Consider the following 13,447-nt stretch of genomic DNA (forward strand, 5'->3'; position numbering starts at 1 on the left):
TGCCCTTCCCCCCTTCCCCTTTCTGTCATGCTTTGAATAGAGACAGGTGTTTGGTGTATACGGAGTTGAACGGGAGAGCTAAGTTTGAAAGAGTGGTACAGATTAGAGTTTCTTTGTTTTGGGGGAGCTTCACTGGTGGTGCAGTGAGCTACCCCAGGCGGCCGTGGCTGTGCTCAGGTGGCAGACCATGTGCTGTTGGGCTCAAAGCCCAGTGCTCCTACATGTAAACCATGTGCTCTGGCCTTTTAGGTCATCTTCCCAGGCTCCTCCCCACCCCTTCTGTTTTCAACCCTGGTGCTATGTCTCCTTGCATGCAGTCAGTTCTTCTCTAATACAATGAAAAAGTTAATGATTGGGGGGCTGCAGCACTAGTTTGGCAGGTACGGCACTTGCTTGCATGCAGCCCACCTGGCTTGATCCCTAGCACCCCCTATTGTCCCTCAAGCCAGCTGGGTGTAGCCCAAAACAAACAACAAAGTGAATGATGAGACCCGAAAGTTGTGTACAGGGGTCCAGGCCTTGCATCCTGTGGACCCTGGTTCAGTCCCCAGCCTTACACAGTCTCCTAAACACCACCTGGGTCTGCAATAGCCCGAGAGAACCACTTAGTGGGGTCCAATTCCCTCCCCGCCAGCCCGGGTCAGTGGTGTTGGAATGGGCTAGATGAGTTCTTCAAATAGGGAGTGTAGTTATCAGTCCATTTTGCTTACACCTTCCCCTCCCTTATGTTGACAAGTATTTTGTCCTCAAATTGATTTTAAAAATTTGCTTTTTCGTCTTTCCTACCCTAGCCAGAATAGAAGGGTTTTTTTTTTTCTTTGCCATCTCCCTCCCCAGTCCCCACCAATGGTTTTAGACATGGAGACATTAAATATTGCTTTATTTTATTTTAATTTAATCTAATTTTATATTATTTTAACTTTGTTTTGGTTTGGGGGCCACGCCCAGCCATGTTCAGGGCTCACTCCTGGCTCTGTGTTCAGGCTTCACTCCCGGCGATGCTCGGGGATCAGACTAGAGTGAGGGAGGTGCAAGGCACGCGCCCCACCTGCTGTACTGTCTCTCCCAACCAAATACTACGTGTTTTAAATGAAAATTCTTAGACCGGCCTTATAGATTTACTCTTCTCGGTTTGACTAAGTGTAACTGTTTGTGAAAATACTTGTAGCAGTAAGAGTTCTCTTGGGGAGGGGGGAAGGGAGGGGTATGTGCTGAGGTTTTTTCTGTTTGGTTTTTGACCACATTTTTGCAAAACAGATGGTAATGTTATGAGTGGATAGTTTTTAATTTGTAATAAATGAGAGCTTTATTTGGGGTCTCAAGTTGTAAAAAAAAATAATAATAATAAATGAGAATTTCTGGGAGAATCAATTTGGCCAGGTCAACAGTAGTAAGCTTGAGACTACTATAACATGTAGGCCTGTAGGTCATTTTGTTTACAGTTTCCTGGCGTGGAGAATTGTAAACACTTGCTTACCTAGCAGGGGAAAGATGTCTTTAAAGGCTGTGTTGACATCTGTGAGCATCTGGATTTATTAGGCTAGCAAAATGAAGAAATTCCATTATTCACATTTTCCATAGAATATTATAGAGTGGCATTTTGTGTATTTTGATATCTAGCCCATGTTTTACTTTGGCTTCTTTGCCAGTTGCACATGGATACTCTGTAGGAAAGTTTGCATCTTTCATACAAATCTGGTTTTGCTTTCCTATTTTAAATTTGGGCATTAATCATAGTAGAGCCCCGTGTATTCTGTTGAAATGCAGAAAACCATTTAGAATTCCTTTGTAATTTTAAACACTTAACGTTTTATATGGCATATATGTTGCCTCATACATGACATGTCCTCATATGTGGTACGCACACATTTAGAATTTTGCTTATCTTCACAGCATTTGGAAAGTTCTGAAGTAGAGAAGTTAATTAGTTCTTTTCTTTTTGTGTGCAAATTTAGAACCCTGTGATATTTTGAAAGTCTGAAAGAACTTGATATATGCGGGAAGTGACTTTAATTAGCATGATCAAGCTCATGTTTTATCAGCAGGTCAATAAAAGGAGCTGTGATTTTTAAGTGTTATATACCGAAAGCCCTACTTAGAAAAGTTGGATTTCATTTTTTTTTAGTATTATTTTATTTATTTGGGGTTTTGGATCACACCCTGTGATATTCAAGGGTCACTCTTGGCTCTGTACTCAGGAATCAGTCCTGGCAGTGCTTGGGGTGAGATAGGGGTGTCCTATGGGATGCCGGGAATAGAACCCATCTTGGCCGAGTGCAAGGCAGGCGCCCTACCCATTGTGCTGTATCTTTGGCCCCTCAGTGTTTTATTTCTGTAGCCCCAGTTACGAGAAGAAAATACCATGAGAAATGTACACATTGTTCTCTACTGTATATCCTTCACTGCGGCGTGTGTCTAAGCCGGCAGGTTCTCCCCTGGAGATGGCCGGTGTTGGAAACACAGCAGAACATTTTCAGTGCTATCCTGTTTGTGAAGAAGTACCACATACGGGTAAATGCGATGGAAGCCAAGGCGCTTATCAGAGCCCAGGTGTTCTTCATTCCCGCAGCTTTGGAAGGGTCTGGCACCCCAATAGAACGATGATTCCATGTGCTGCGCGTGACTGCACGAGGCATTATATGGAGTTGGTGTGCCAGAATCCTTTCAGTGCTGTAGGATCGCTCTCCCCTCGTACAAGTAGATCAACTTAAGAAATCAGCGGCTTGGGTAGGGCGTTTGCCTTGCATGCAGCCGACCCTTGTTCGATTCCCAGCATCCCATAGGGTCCCCCGAGCACCGCCAGGAGTAATTCCTGAGTGCAGAGCCAGGAGTAACTCCGGTGCATCCCCGGGCATGACTCAGAAAGAAAAAAAAATCAGTAACTTGTCCGATGGTCATACAAATAGGATATGTCGTCCCTGTTCTTTGGTGGAGATGGGGTTGGTGGGGGCAGGGCATATCCTTCTGTGCTCAGGGGTCACTTCTCGTGCTCTGGGACCATCCATATGTAGTGGCAGGGATCAAACCAAGGTTACCCAAGTACAAGGCAAGTGCCTTTCCTTCTGTGCTCTCTTTCGGGCTTCCCTTTTTTCCCTTTCTGAGCCTTATTATCTGGTGATGCTCGGGCATTCAGTGCTCCTTTTGGGACATGGTGAGGTTCTTGCAAGGTGCTTGCAGCTCCCACATGCAAAGCACGCTCTCCAGCCCCGTCTCTTTTTTCTTTTTGGGTCACACTCAGCGGTGCTCAGGGGTTACTCCTGGCTCATGCACTCAGGAATTACTCCTGGCGGTGCTTTGGGGTCCATATGGGATGCTGGGAATCGAACCCGGGTCGACGGCGTGCCAGGCAAACACCCTACCCGCTGTGCTATCGCTCCAGCACCAGCCCTGTCTCTTATGGCAACAGATACTTAAATCAAAATAGCGGAACAAAAACAGAGAGGAAGGTTTTCACTTTGCAAAGCATTGCTTTCTTCCTAAAAACAGAGTCACTCGTAGATAATAATTTAACTCAAATATATAATAAATTGCAGTGGTCATTTAGTGTGGTGCTTAATACTTTTGTTACCCTTCTGACTTCACTCTTAGTCAATGGTAGGCTTTTTTTCTCTTAAATACAAAATCTTATACATAAATCAGCTAAGGCCTTTGGCAGTCATGTAGTGTATACTTTGGAAAACAATAATTATTTTAAGTATCTACTAGCTAATGATCCCTTCGTGTTTAGGAGATTACATAGTTGTGATGATATTTTCCTTAATAATAGGATGTGCATTTGAATGAGAAAATGTTTGGGTGTAAGCCAACATCTTCTTACTTTATTGTAGCAATTTAGGATAGTTTAGAAGCACTTATGATAACTTCCAAAGTATAGGTTTTTTTTTTTTAAATAGAACTGCTATTATACAGACCTTTGGCACTCTTTTTAATAGGATATGTATCATTTCCTTTTTAGCTTTTAGAATATTTCTGATTCTTGGTTATTAGAGTAATATCTTCATTTTTCTTGCCAAAGATACATACATTATAACTGAAGAAAAACTAAGTTGTCTTTTTAGACAAACTTCTTAACACCTTTTTATGAAAGATTTGGATTTTTTTTTTAACCTCCTTGACATTTCAAACATTTTTAGGTTATCAAGCAGTACTTGGCTCATCTTTTTTTTTTTTATGTACAAAATGATATACATGTTAACTTTGAAAGAAAATTATTTGGCCTTTCAGGCATGGGTATTTTGGTTTTGTATGGGTATATTTGGGTTTATTTTTTCCCCCTGAAATAGTTATGTTTGAGAATAGAAACTATATCTGAATCGTGTTTGGGGAACGTCATCATCACCATCATCATCCCATTGATTGTTGAATTTCTTGAGTGGTCTCAGTAACGTCTCCATTCGTTCTAGCCCTGAGATTTTAGAAGCCTCTCTTTACTCATCCTTCCCAACGGTGCCGCACTGGAGGTTCTTTCAGGGTCAGGGGAATGAGACCCATCATTGTTACTGGTTTTGGTATATGAATACACCATGGGGAGTTTGTGAGACTCTCCCATGCGGGCAGGAAACTCTCGGTAGCTTGCCAGGTTCTCACAGAGGGAGAAGTAGGCTATAAGATGTCTAGTTCCGGGAGCTTGGTTTTATAGTCTCTGGATATTGGGTCCCTGGGTGTGACCCCCTAGCTACTGGAAAATGGGGAATCTGGGCGGAAGAGGCCCAGTCCCGATCTGAGCAGGCTTGGAGGTCTCAGCCCTGGGTCCCACACACCTGGGTTTCTCTGCTGTTTCCTTCATGGGGAACATACATAAAGTTATTAATAGAGGGGCTGGAATGATAGCACAGCGGGTAGGGCATTTGCCTGGCACGCAGCCAACCCCGGGCTCGATTCCCAGCATCCCATATGGTCCCCTGAGCACCGCCAGGAGTGATTCCTGAGTGCAGAGCCAGGAATAACCCCTGTGCATCGCCAGGTATGACCCAAAAAGAAAAAAAAAATTATTAATAGAGTTGCCTCTCTGAATCACTTCAGTTAGTTGATAATTCATGGTCGAGGAGCTCTGTGCACATAGAAAAGAATGAAATTGGGGTCTGTAGTTACGATTCTTTGGCTGTAACTGTCATCATTACAGGACTTCTGGCAAACCAGCTGTGTCCGTGCACTTCTGAAACCCTACACAGCAGTCATATTTATGAGCTGTATCCACATACGGTCACTCTGTAATTTTTTTTCTTTCTTTTTTTTTTTTTATCACTGAGAGATTTTAACTCAGAGTCAGCATGCTTAAAAGTCACTCAAAGGGCCAGAGCAATTGTAGAGTAAGGTAGGGCATTTGCCTGGCATGCAGCCAGCCCAGGTTCTATCCCCAGCCCCCCATATGGTGCCCCATGTACTGCCAGGGGTAATTCCCAAGTACAGAGCCAGAAGTAAGCCTTTAGCAACCCCCCTACATCCTGTTCACTTAAAATGAATATCTATACCTAATTCCTTCATACACACGAATTTCACAAAATTCCTTAGAACTCAGTCTGAGTAGCAAAATATTCAGTGTGCTTAAAAAATTGCTAGGGTTCTTGAAATGCCTCTTCTGTCTTTTCTGCACTGAATCAGAGAGTTGAAGTGGTTATACTGTTGCAGTAACCACAGCGTGAAACATGCCATCAGACACTGTGATGTGATGATGAAATATAAAACACAGCATTTTTATATTTTATATGCCAAAGACCTGAACTTGAGTTTTTTGTTCAGTCTTGTGAGTGAGCTCTTTATGGATGGAGACTCTCCTGAAAGCCTCAAGAATTAACTGTAGATAATTTTTTGTTGTTAGTACAAAAAATCGTGTAAAAATGAAAATGTTGGCAAGCCTCCAGCGTGCTGGGGTCTGGAGTGGCCCTGTGCATTCCTATAGCGCTTGCAAGAACATTATGAAATGGTTTGAGGCCTTGCCCTGCTCCGTTCAGAGCAAGGTTATAGAAATTTCAGACAAATGAAAAAAAATGTGCTCGAGATTCAGTTGATCATTTGTTTTCATCAAGAAAGCAAGGTGAACATAAGTAATTGCATTGAGAGCTCATACAAAAAAAATTTGGGCGGGGGGGACCCAGGGCACACTCAGCAATGTTCAGGGGTTACTCCTGGCTCTGTACTCAGGAATCACTCCCTGGGAGTGCTCAGGGAACCATACAGAATGTTGGGGATCGAACCCTGGTTGGCTGTGTGTGAAGCACCTGCTGTACTGTCTCTGCCCACTCTCCTACCCCCAGTATATCACTGTCACTGTCACTGTCATGCCATCGTTTGTTGATTTACTCAAAAGGGCACCAATAAGGTTTCTATTCCTCCCAGCCCTGAGATTTTAGCAGTCTCTCCTTACTTGTCTTTCCCAACGATTGGAGGCTCTTTCAGGGGAATGAGACCATATTGTTAATTGTTTTTGGCATATCGACTACACCACAGGTAGCTTGCCAGGCTCTGCCTGTGTGGGTGGGATACTCTCAGTAGCTTGCTGGGCTCTCCGAGAGGTGCATATATATATATATATATATATATATATATATATATATATGTATGTATATAAAATATATTTTACTCTTTATGATTTGTTGCCTGCTGTCTGAATTCCATCAAATATGGTGTGGTAATATATACCAAATATATACCACCCCATATATACCATTTTTAGATGGTATATATGTCTTTATATTTCTAGGAGTATAGCATCAAAATTTTGAGATTACATAATGACATAATTCCTGTCACAATTATTCCACTATTTGAAATAAAATTACTTGAAAGCCTTTTCCTGAAGTATCATATAAAGTTTAATTGCAAATGAAATAGACTGTGTATGCTATAATTTGTATTATGAATTAAATTTATTAGATAATGTTCAGATGTAGAAAGTAATGTTTATGTTGTGATTATTTAGCATTAGAAGTTGAAATATATTAGGACCAGATTAAAATTTTGAAATACTGGTTCTTATGTTTAACATTTCTTATACTCATATATTTCCAATAAATAAAAATATATAGCATGCTGACTTTAAAGTATTAAGACAGCAATAAAAGGTTTCCCTTTCTTAAAGACTTCTGAAATAGTTTTAAGTGAACTGGTCATAATACAGCAACATATATTATGTGTTGTAGAACATTAGAACATTAGCCACCCCTGTGTATGTGTGTGTATATATATATATATAGAGAGAGAGAGAGAGAGAGAGAGAGAGAGAGAGAGATACATGTACACGTACCCACACTCGCGCGCGCGCACACACACACACACACACCCTTGATGTTTGGAATTCAGTCAGCAAGGTGTTCTTTTTTCATTTCTCTTTTATGTAGAGTTCCTAGGAAACATGGTGAGCTTTTTGAGAAGGGGGCTTAAAAATCCCCATAGAGGGTCAGGACATGGTAACTAGTACAGCACAGGCTTTCTGTGCGTGAGGTACTGGGTTTGAGTCTGAGCACCATATGACACCCCAGTACTGCCAGATGTGACACTGGGTTGCTTGGCAGTGCTGGGTGTAGCCCCCACTATAAGTCAGAATTAAAAATAAAACCAATCAGATGTAACTTGATCATGTGTGAGCAAAAGTTATATCTTGTCAAAATAGAAATACTTATAAATTCTACCCTAGGGTTACTATTAGGTTTTATAATAGGGGAGAGGAGTTTTTTTTTCCCTGTCAAGGGCCATTTGTAAATATTTATAACAATATTTGTGGGCCATACAAATATAGGCAGAGGGACCCTGGGTAGCCAGTGAGAAGCATACACATCCATAGTGTACCCAGGGTCAGACCTCATGATTTTGCAGGGCTTATATGACCCTTGGTCTGCACATCCCACACCAATGGCTTGCAGCATCCGTAGTTTAGAATATTGAGCATAGAATACAGTGGCAGGTATGCAGTGTTAGCTATTACTATTGACTCGTGGATTTATATAGATACTTTTGTGCCCATATTTACTAAAATCTATTGTAGAAAACCAGAAAAAAACAGATACAGAAAATACATTTCGTACAAGTGATGTGCTGTCATGAATAATCCTATGTATGTATGTATGTATGTATGTATGTATGTATCTTGTAACCTACTTTTCCCTCTGGGAGAAACTAGCAAGCTACAGAGAGTTTCCTGCCCACATGGGACAGCCTTGCAAGCTTCCCATGGTGTATTCATATGCTAAAGCCAGTAACAAGCTGGATCCCATTCCCCTGACCCTGAAAGAGCCTCCAGTGCAGCATCGTTGGGAAGGCCGAGTAGAGAGAGGCTTCCAAAATCTCAGGGATAGGACGAATGGAGAGGTTACTGAGCCCGCTTGAGAAATCGATGATCAGCAGGATTTTGTGATCATGATCGTGATGTATATATGTGTGTGTATGTATGTATGTATGTTTGTATGTGTACTTATTGGGGTAGATACCAAAATATTGGGATAGTGAAAAAAAAAGCAGCATGAATTAGTAGTACGATTTTTGTAAAAAATATATGTTGAGAAAATATAAAAGCCAAGTGTTGGCTAAGGTGAGACTGTACGATGCCTGTAAGCAGGGTACAAGCACTGCCATCAACTGCACCTGTCTCACTTGGGGACTTACAAGATAGGCTTGGGATAAGGCAGGCGACATCCTCAAATCCCGGGCGGGGGGTAAAGAGTAGCTTCAACTTTGGAAAAGGCTCCGGTCCTGGATTCTTCATTTAAAGACAAAGCGAACTTCACTGGTCCTTCCCCAGAGAGGCAAACAGAGAAAATTTCCCTCTTGGATAGGAGCAGAACTTCTGTGAGAGAAAACACTGAGAGAAGGAGAGGGAAGAATGCTTTGTTTATTTTTGGCTTGGGGGCCACTCCCAGTGGTGCTCAGGGCTTACTTCTGGCTCTGGGCTCAGAGCTGAAACCGTATGAGGTGCCAGGGAGCGAGCCCAGGCTAGGCGCGTGCAAGCCGGGCACCCTACCCACGGTGCTATTGCTTCTGCCCAAGAGAGGGACCGCTGCTTTAGAAGACCTTGTCCGTGATATGCCGAGCCTGCCCGTGACAGAGGCTACACTTGCACAAGGTACAAAGCCTCGGCCGACCCGTCTTTAGACCATCAAGCATCACCGAACAAGGCATGAGTGTGTGGAGGTACAGACCATAGAGAAACTCCGTCTGGAGCTAAAGTTCTCAGAAAAAAAACTAAAGTTCTGGGTGTGGTAGGAACACTTTTTTTTAAAAAAAAGAAGAAAGCATACAACAACTCCTACCCTGAACATGAAAGTAATGCCAGACTAGTCGTCGGCCAGGGGGTTGCTGGGGCAACCTGAGTGAAACCATAAGCCGACCTGCTCGGCCCCTCTCTCTGAAGGTCTGCCGGTCCCCAAGAGTGACTGCTTTCCTCTCACTTCCTGTGCTCCTGCAGAAGGTGTGAGATTTTTTCATGAAGAACTATAGGGTGAGGAAGACCACAAGAAAAATAACGACATGTTGACACAAGATGGTCAGCAGAATCAGACACAGATAGGTTTGGGTTTGTAACATCCAGTGCGGTTCAGAACAACTATGGCTGGGATGGGACCATGAGTGTGAGTCTCGTGGTGGCCCTGTGAGCGCGTGGCCCTGCGTCTGATTTCCAGCACTACGCGGCCCCTGCTTGTATGACGATGCTCTGTCTGTTAAAGGCCCAGCTAGGAAAGGCAGAGCGCATAGACCATCAAAGGGAGGCGCTCTCAGTGGGAAGTTGGAAACTATTAGAGGGTTTTAAGGGTGATTATAGAAGTTTCTAGAATTTCAGGAAACTTGGTAGGGTAAGTGATGCGTAGCCTTCAACATCCACATGCACCATTTGAAATATACAATCCTCAAATACTGCTGAAGGGAGACAAGTAGAAACACCTCAAGGCAGCAAGAAGGAAATAGACACTAGACAGAGACACAAAGATAAGAATTACAGTGGGCTTCTCATAAAAATCACACAAGCCATATTGCAGTGGTATGATATTTTTGAAATGCTGAAAGATTTCAGCGGAACAAAGGAAAATAAAGGGGGAAAGAAAGACTTGCACCCAAAAGACGAGAATTTATTACCGCCCCACCTACACTACAGCTTGGATCTACACAGAGTATTGGAGGATAGTGGAAATGGAACAAGTAGAGGTAAATATCAGTATTATTCTTTCATAGGGTTTTTACACGCCATATGAAGTGGTGTATTTGAAACCAGGCTATGACTAAAATTATGTATTGAAAAGCCTTAGAGGAGTTTAATGCAAAGACTAAAAAGCACAAAAAGATGGTATAAAGATAATACTGACTCATAAAAATAATATAGAGGGAGCCGTGGAAGTGACTTGAGTGGCCGAGCAGATGCCTTGGTGCAGCCTGCCCCCTCATTGCCACCAGGTGTGATGCCTGTTATTTTATTTTATTTTATTTATCTATTTATTTTTTGCTTTTTGGGTCACACCCAGCGGTGCACAGGGGTTACTCCTGGCTCTGCACTCAGGAATTACTCCTGGCGGTGCTGGGGGACCATATGGGATGCTGGGAATCCAACCCGGGTCAGCCGAGTGCAAAGCAAACGCCCTACCCGCTGTGCTATCGCTCCAGCCCCGATGCCTGTTATTTTAAAGTAACACAGAGAAAGGTACAAAAGTACAGATGGGAAAAGGGAAAATTGACCAATCGATACTGTATTTTAATTTGTTGCTTTCTAGTCACCGTTAAATTACAGAGTTATTCACGATTAGGTTTCAGGCCTACAGTGTTACAGGACCAGTCCCTTCCCCAGTGCCCACTTCCCTCCACTGGTCCTGCCCCCCCCCCAGCCCCCATTTGCCTCCTTCCCGTCAGTCTGCGCCGGTGAGAGGCTTCCGTCAGTGTTTGCAGTGTGCTTGGCAGTGCTGCTGCTGTAGGGTTTCATACTTCATACCTCACACTCACCCCCCAACCCCCGCACCGCCTCCTCCTGGGGGGACTCTTCCTTCCCACTACCTGCCCCCAGCCCCCTCCAGTGGCTTGTTTCCTACTGAAAACCACTTCTCATGTTCTTGGTTTCTAGTGTCTTTGGGTCTTCGTCATTCCACCATTATGTTTTTTATAAAACTGATCCATTTTAGTGCAGTCTTCTTACGCGCCATTACCTGTTTGTAAAATGTAAATGGTCTAGTTATGAGCCAAAGTTGAAGAGGATCACAGTGGTGAAAAAGCTGTTTACAAGAAAGTCACCTTAAATACAAAATGTGGAAATACTGAACTGTAAAGAATGATAAGGTATACAGTGCAAACACACACACACATACAAATTGGCATCACAATATTATTTGGTGGAGTAAACTCTAGGATCAAGGAATTTTACATGCCAAGAACAGTAACAATAAGTCTCTCTATGAGAGACGTTACTGGTGCCCGCTCGAACAAATCAATGAGCAACGGGATGACAGTGACAGTGACAGAAAAAAGGACATTACATTGGATAAGGAGAAGATACAATGTAAGTGTTATATAGGAATTTGTTGTAATGCATTAATGACACACATTAAACAGGAGCCTCTAAATGTAACGGGATACGCAGCTGCTACAGCTCACTGAGGGGCGTGCCCACGTCGCCAGCATGTATGTGGGAATTGGACGGATACAGGGAAGGCTAGCAGCGCCCCTGCTAAGGGTGATGCACGATTTTGTAAAGAGTTCTATGTTTAAGAAAACAAAAACTCAAAAGGAGGAGAAGAGAAATTCACAGTTACATTTGCAGATTTGATTTTACTATTCATTACGCGGGTGTGCAGGTGAGAGTGAGGTTACACATGTAGCTAGCTGTGTCACTTCGACTTTTTCCCTTTTTAAAAAAATTTTTTTTTTAGTTTTTGGGTCATACCCGGCGATGCTCAGGGGTTACTCCTGGCTCTGCACTCAGGAATTACTTTATAGGGCAAAGGCCCAACCCTAGTCCTCTGGGTCTGTATTTGAAGGATTTTTTTTTTTAAGCACTTCTCTTGGTAACTGGTTAAAAAAAAAAAAGACAGAAAATTCATTTTTAGGGGCTGGAAAGTGGTGAGGCACTTGTCATGCACATGGTCACCACTGGTTTGAACAGCGGCATCCCAGATGGGCTTCTGTAAATCACCAGGAGCAACTCCGGAGTTACTTGACCCTGTTAATATTTATGAAACACATCTTCCAACAAGTGAATATGTTTTTTTTTTTTCCCCCAAGTGTCTATGGGACATTTATCAGGATAAAACGTTTTGGATCAGAACATAAACCTTGACAAATGTATTATGTATTTATTTTTAGTTGAGTCACAGTGAGATGTGGAGTTACAAAGATGTTCATGGTTAGATTTCAGCCATATCCTATTCGAACACCTGTCCCTTCACCAGTGGGCATTTCCCACCACCAGTGAAATCTTAACAAATTTTTTAAAAATGGAAATCACACAAAGAATGTTGTTTTATAGTAAGAAGTTAACCAAGTAATTGAAGAAGTACCTGGTTGGGGGGGTGCGGAGACAGAGTACAGTGGGCAGGTGGGCAGGGCATTTGCCTGGCACGTAGCTGACATGGGTTTGACCTAGGAACCACATATGGTCCCTCAACCTTGCCAAGAGTGATCAGGAATAAACTCTGGGCACACTGGGTGTGACCCTAGGACTTCCCCACCAAAAATAAAATAAAATCTAAAGACACATCCACTTCTAAATTAGATGCGGAGGGGAAATGCTACAAAAGACATGAATGCATGAATTAATCAACTGACGAAACTAAATTGTGGATGGGAGTCTAAAGTATATCAATATAACTTTATGAAGGTGATAATTATATTGCAGTTATATGAGAGATTTCCTTGTCGTAGAAAATACTCTAGTATTTAGGAATAAAGGATATTTTGGGACAAACTTATAACTTGCCCTTAAATTTTTTGGGTTTTGGCCTATTCCTGGCAGTGCTCAGGGCTTGTTCCTGGCAGGGCTTGGGGGTCTGTGAGGGACATTGGGGATCAAACCCAGGTCAACTTTGTGCCAGGCAAACACCCTACTGCTTTACAAGTGCCAATAACAATACAAATCAGGGTAAAAATGTCATAGGCAAATCTAGGTGCTTCCTGTATAGTTTTGTTTATGTTACATTAAATCTGAACTTTTTTGTTTCAGTTTTTGAAAACTCAAAATGACAAAGTAAGCGTTACTTTTGAGGTTGGAAATTGCGTTTCTTATAGTAAGCGTGCGGCGAGATGTCTGTCTCGAGCGTAAAGTGAGTTCACTCCTTGCTGTAGAATCATTTTTCCCGCCCATGCCTCTGTAGCGTAGCATCCAGCCACCTGTCTGGAAGCTCAGTGTTCTGTGAGGGGACACCGCCGTGCTGGTGACCACCCCCATCTGTGCTCTTCGAGCAGTCCTCTCTCATCACCCCGGGAAGAAACGAGCAGGTGAGCTTTGGAGGTGAAAGCATGGAGTCTAGCGCCAGAGCTAGTT

At 42.8% G+C, this 13,447-nt stretch overlaps 1 protein-coding gene and 1 non-coding gene across 4 annotated transcripts in view; both read left to right on the forward strand.

The window, feature by feature from the left end:
• Positions 1-13,447, forward strand: part of UCHL3 (ubiquitin C-terminal hydrolase L3) — a 66,174-nt gene that overhangs the window by 32,437 nt on the left and 20,290 nt on the right. The window lies entirely within an intron of this gene.
• LOC129400950 (small nucleolar RNA SNORA9) lies at positions 5,848-5,979 on the forward strand. Its single transcript, XR_008627996.1, has one exon. It is a non-coding gene; the product is annotated as a small nucleolar RNA SNORA9 (small nucleolar RNA).

The sequence above is a fragment of the Sorex araneus genome, chromosome 1, assembly GCF_027595985.1.
Source record: "Sorex araneus isolate mSorAra2 chromosome 1, mSorAra2.pri, whole genome shotgun sequence".
NCBI classification, from domain to species: Eukaryota; Metazoa; Chordata; class Mammalia; order Eulipotyphla; family Soricidae; genus Sorex; species Sorex araneus.